Source organism: Sturnus vulgaris, chromosome 2 (genome assembly GCF_052056855.1).
Source record: "Sturnus vulgaris isolate bStuVul1 chromosome 2, bStuVul1.hap1, whole genome shotgun sequence".
NCBI classification, from domain to species: Eukaryota; Metazoa; Chordata; class Aves; order Passeriformes; family Sturnidae; genus Sturnus; species Sturnus vulgaris.
This window is the reverse complement of record NC_142244.1, coordinates 13,421,328-13,427,327: the sequence shown is the minus strand read 5'-3', so window position 1 is coordinate 13,427,327 and position 6,000 is coordinate 13,421,328. Positions and strand designations below refer to the sequence as shown.

Sequence of the window (6,000 nt, the reverse complement as noted above, 5' to 3'; positions counted from 1 at the left end):
CAATGCACTATAATTTTTGTATATCTATAGGTTTGTGCATGTAGTAATATGACAAGGGGGAATAGTTTTAAACTGAGAGTAGGCCTTGATTGGCTATTAGGGAGAAATTCTTCCCTGTGAGGGTGGTGAGGCACTGGCACACGTTGTCCAGAGAAACTGGGGATGCCCCATCCCTGAAAGTGCTCAAGGTCAGGCTGGATGGTCCCTTGAGCAACCTGGGATAATGGAAGGTGTCTTTTTCCATGGCAGAGGGTTAGAAATAAATAATTTTTATCACCCCTTCCAACCCAAACCATTCTGTGATTCTCTGTTTCTCTGATGCTATTCAATTCCTTTTTGGAATCTCATTTCAGTAATTCTAAATTTTCTTTTCTCCACTCTTTTTCTTTCCTTTATTCCTATATTTTCATCACTAGATGTATTTGATGTTGGGTAGTAGGGGGTACTTGAAGAAGGTTCGGCCCATAATTCTAGGAGAACTTCAAAGTCCAGTTTCCCACTCAAATTGTTGTTCTTCAGAGACCATTCTATAGTGTTCCTTGATTTCTCTGCACTGAATTTCTGCCTTCATCAGTAGAATATTTCTGATAATCAGGAGAGATCTCTTGCCTTTATGAATAGGAAAGTTAAAAGGAAGGAGCCTCCATTTCTCAAACTGTTTTAGTCACCAGTGATGAGATGGCAGTCTCTCAGACTTTTCTCCAAATAAACTAGCAAATACAGATAAACAAGACTAAAAATTACCAGCAAGAATAGAAGTGAAAGAATTTATGTGGATGCCACCTATATTTGGGGCAAAAACAGGACAAAAAGGATCTGGTCAGGTCTCTTCTGGCTTTAGGGAGAGCACAAATTCTGCTCTTTCATTAGTACACTCCAGCAATACATATGTATTTTCAATATATACATTGCTCACTTTAAATGTCTCCCTATGCCCTACATGTTCTCTGATTGTTGTTGCCCTGGGAAAGGCAAAACAAATTTGCTAAATATGCTAAATATTTTTGCATAAGACAAAGCATTAAAATGTTGAAAAGAAACCCCAGATATAACTCTCTACAACTGGATCTAGGAACTATTTGCCATTTACTTGCAGTTTTATACCTGAGAAGAATCTTCTCATATATTACTCAACTTCTGATACAATCTGTGCTGCTATTAATCAATAGATATACATATTTCTTCCCCATGTTAATAATCATTACAAAATGTTTGTTCCCTATGTATTTAAAATATGTTATATGAATGCTTCTACGGAGAAATCAAGTATTATATTTGAACAGGGCTTTGGGTCAAGGGGACAATTCTGGTCATTGCTGTTAACTTTGGATCAGGTTATCACAGGATGCTCATTCTGTACAAGCTATTTACCTTTATACCCTGGGTTTTATTTCATACAAACATACGTGTTACCACTTAGCTCCCTGTAGAGGAATGCACGCTTTGCTGATTACCGGATATAAAAATGTAATGCTGATATACGACAGCCACAGTTTGCTTTACTGCCTCCCCACGTCCACATAAACTCCAGCCATTTTCCAAGGGCAAGCTGGAAACCAACACGTGTCATCACATATGCTGACCTTGGAATCTATTCCAACGCGAAATTCCATAAATCACCTTTGGCTGGTCCGTATGTAAACCAAGAAGATTCTTAGAGATCTAGGAAATACTGAGATGTAGCAGTTATCTAAATGTGTGTTGGATATTTACCCACTGCATGCATTATCATGATTATGTATCATTGATGTTTAATCTTATACTACAAAGGAATATTTAAACACATTATATACTGCCTTCCTTATGTCATGTAATGTACAATACACGTGTTAGGCATAAATGAATGCAAACAAGGAACATATAAGTGTACAGGTTTTATTATTATGTTTCAAAGAACTTTGGTTAGCATAATGTTTTATTTATTTGCTTGTCTTCCATCAAGCTATTAGCTGGAGTGATAATTGATCAAGCAATTGCATTTTAATTGTGGTAATAGAGCAGCTTTGTGATTTATTCCTCTTTGTTTTGTTTCACTACAAAGTAATCATCTTCGCTCAGATGTTTAACCACCCACCCAATTTATCTATTAAAACAGTTTCACAGCCATATTCCATTAATCTCTGTAGGCTCTACAATGGGCACAGTAATTTCTCTCCTTCACAAGGCAATTTCTTAATTGTGATAGTGTTGGTTATTGCCTCCTTCATCAGCACTTGTACTAATCCACTCTTTTTATTTCAAATTTGCCGATGATTTCACATTACTTTTTAAAATACAATAGCCCAGAGCCTGCTATCTTTTAAACTCGTGTTAATCAGAAATCTCCTTAAGGTGATAATGACAAGTGCAACAGAAGGAATGAACTACAAGAGACATATCTTGAATTCTCGGGTAAACACAATTTGTTCCAAGAAGAACTAAAGAGAAACCAAAGCCAAACATTGGAACAGTATTTGGTCAAAACTGCAAGCAACTACATCTTACTTTAAAACTCATATTTACTAATGCAATAGGCAGCTGCTTTCAGAGTAACCTAACTGAAACTTAAATTTCTTCTATTTAACCAGAAAATGTATGTGTAGCTACAGTAGTTACTGAAGGTGTGTATTCATAGAAGTTGTTTATTTATTGTTTTGGTATACCTTCTCTGACAACAGAAATGCTACTTTTTTGTAGCATTCATCTAAAAGATTAAATAGCCAAACCAAAACAGCAACGGAGTTCAAAGAACAGAGAGTTAGAGGCCTCTTGTAACACAATGCAGGTTCTTAAAGATCTAAGGTGTGAGGTAGATCTCAATTGCAGCACTGAAGAACTGATTTTGATCACTCATCAGCATTTCTCTCATCAGAGCCTACTACTGATGCACAAAATGCTGATTTCCTCCTGCCCTCTCTGTTGCTCTGCTCCGAGGTGTACAGTGTACTTCATTCATAGAGTGATTCTGAGAGTCCAAGAGTGGTTTAAACACTCACTTTTCCTCCATGATTTATCTTGTCTCTGTGTATACCTGGCAAAATGGTAACAAATAACCTTTTGCTCTACGTATAACTTGTCAATAATATTTGTAATATCTATAGTAACTAGTCTGTAAGCACCTTGCCATGTAAACTACACTTTACACACTGGACCTTTTGTCTCCTGGTTGATTCCCAGTCTTCTATGGAGGACAAGTGGCATATTTAGACTTTCAACAGCACCGTACTTTGCTATATATTGCAAGCTTTATTCCCAGATAATCTTCATACGCTATTTAAAAGACTTAATTGCATACACAGTTTTAAGCCTATTAATGGTTGTTATCTAAATGTATGCTTATAAAGTATATTATCTACAGTCAGTAACAGAAATTTAGCTATGTGTGATACTCTTGCACATATATAAGTCCTTATGTTGCTTTCATTTCTCATTATGTTGACCTAAGCTGTCATTATCTCATATTCACTCTCCATGTAGCAGTTGATACATAAATGTTGCATCTGTTTTTTGTTCTTTTCACTGCCTGGATTTTCAAATAGGGTATTTTCCTCAGCCCAATGATTCCTTCCATCCAAAAATGGACCATTATTTAAATATCATTAGTTGTCTGCCTTTGTATTCTGTAATGGAGAAAACTTACTCTGATAACTGGGTTTTTTAAACTTTTATTCTATTTTAATTAGGAATAAGTTGCTTAATTTGAAAGAATGTTTGTTTACCCTGTTGGCACAGAGGAGCAGATGTGCCCTTGGAAAGCCATAACTTGAGTAAGAAAAAGCATAGGTAATTCGATGAATAATTAATTACTGAAGTAACTACATAATTATTAGGGAACGTGACAGATAATTGTGACAGCGTAGAAGAAGAAAAAAAAAATAAAAAGGCTGCAGACAAATAAAGCCCTGATTAAAAAAAAATCAGACACATTTCTCAATACTGCACAATAGCCCTGCAAGAGCGGGTAGGGAAGGGGAGATGGCCTGACATCCTCTCAGAATGTGCCTTTCTCCCGCTCGAACATTGCGGCACGGCTCACAATGGGCGAGGTTACGAATCAATTAAGCGGGACTCGCCCCCGCCGCCGTCCCCCAGCCCAGCCCAGCCCCAGCCCCAGCCCCAGCCCCAGCCCCAGCCCCAGCCCCAGCCCGTGCCGTGCCCGCCCCGGAGCCGCCGCCGCTCGGCTTTGTGGCTGCCGGGGCTGTAGGACCCGGGGGGCTCCGCCGCCGCCAATCGCGGCCACTGCCGGGCTCTATTTGTGTGCAATGCCTCCCGCTGCCCAGCCTGAGAGTAACGCGGAGAACGGGGCCGAAAGAATCCCTTGCCGGAGAAGGATTTGATTTTTTTTTTTTTTTTTTCCCAGGGTCTTGATACTGGGGAGAATCCGGTTTCATCCCCCTTTTATTCAAAAGTCTGCTGAACAGCTTGTCGACTTCAGCGCGCTTCCTCTCTCTCTCTCTCTCTCACCCTCGCTCTCCCTCTCCATATAAATACACGGAGCTCTGTCCTCGCCCTATGCAAGGAAAGTTGGGAAGGACTGCCTGGATGATGGAGCCGCTAGTTTTCTGAGAGCCGCCTGATCCCGCAGGGTGAGTGCCCCGAGTCGCGGGGTCCGGCCGGCAGCAGCAGGGACGGGATGGCCGCTCCCGCTGCCGGGCACCGGCACCGGGCGAGGGAGGCAGCAACAATTCCGCCGAGGCGCCGGGAGAGGTCACCGCGGGAGCGGGGATGCCAAAGTCGCGCTGCCTTAGCGGTCCAACAAGTTTCTGCGCGGGTACCCTTGTCGGGAAAAGTTGCCGGGGGCTCTGCGGATCGCATCCCCGGCTCCTCTCGCCGCTCGGGGGTGATTAACAAAGAAGTTTGCCCGCTGCGCGGCCGGCATCTCCCGCCGTGCCATCTCGGGGCGCCTCTCCGGCCGTCCCGCCGCCGCGGAGGGGGCGGAGCGGGCCGGGGGACCCGCACAGCAACTTCTGTCGGGTCCGGGTGCCAGCAGCACCGGCTTTGTTATCGCCGAGCTCGCAGTAACCTTTTCCCTTCTGCTGGGGATGCCGCCGCCGAGGAGCAGCGCCGGGTGGGAAGCGCCCTCTTCTACCCCCGGCGATTCCCCGCGGGAATTCCGCGGCAGGGGGGAAATGCGTGTATATATTTGTTCTGTGTATATACATATATGTGGGTGCGTGAGTACGTTTAGAGATGGAAAGCGCAGCACCGGAGGGGGATGTGACAGCGCCAGCCGTGGGCGGGGGAGCGCCTCTCTCTGTCCGCAGGGGCGCTCGGAGGGGATGCGCATCCCGCGGGTGTGCGGCCGCCTCCCGCACAATGGAGAGCCCCCGGCGCGGCGCGGCGGGCGAGGGGAGGAGGAGGAGGAGGAGAAGGAGGAGGGAGGTCGTCTCCGGCTCCGCTGCAGCAGCTGCTCCTGCTGCTGCAGTGCCGCAGACCCGCGTCGCCCCCGCCCCGCGGGGCATCGCCCTGGCTGGCGGAGGATGCTCGGCGCGGTGCCCGGCCCGGCAGAACAGGGTACCGCGCCGGGAACAGCACCCTGTCCCGGCTCCCGGCCCGCTCCCCCGCTCCCTGCGCCGCTCTGCCACGCAGGGGATGGAGCAAGGAGCGCTCCTCCGGTGCAGGGGTGGCAGCAGGAATGTTGCCGCACCTGCGTGTGAAGGTATAAAAAAATAAAAAAATAAAAAACATACGGAGGCAGAAGTGCAAAACACACTCCAAATTCAGTATTAACTTTACCTATGACAAGATCCGAATCCAAATTTGTTGTTGTTGTTTCTTTCCTTCATGTCTATTGGGATGCATTAAGGTTAATTAATGATTGCTGACTCAAACATGAATTGAAATGAAGTAAAGATGCTTTTCGTTTCAATTCCACATTTTAGTTATAAAAATAATTGCTTTTAAGTTGCTGGTTGTACTGAGTACATTGAAGATCTTTTGAAGATCTTTAGAGGCTTTTTCTTTCTTTTGAGGGAAAAATATTTTGTGTCATATCCGTGTTTCACAGATATGTGGGTAGAA

At 44.5% G+C, this 6,000-nt stretch overlaps 1 protein-coding gene across 3 annotated transcripts in view; it reads left to right on the top strand.

The window, feature by feature from the left end:
- Window positions 1-4,246: 4,246 nt before the first annotated feature.
- Window positions 4,247-6,000, top strand: part of ROBO1 (roundabout guidance receptor 1) — a 679,988-nt gene continuing 678,234 nt past the window's right edge. For 2 of the 3 annotated variants that reach the window (XM_088157825.1, XM_088157810.1), the window contains exon 1: window positions 4,248-4,565. The gene's annotated coding sequence lies outside the window, so the exon portion shown is untranslated. Of the gene's footprint in view, window positions 4,566-6,000 lie in introns of all 3 variants that reach the window. The other variant, XM_088157812.1, reaches the window with a different exon arrangement.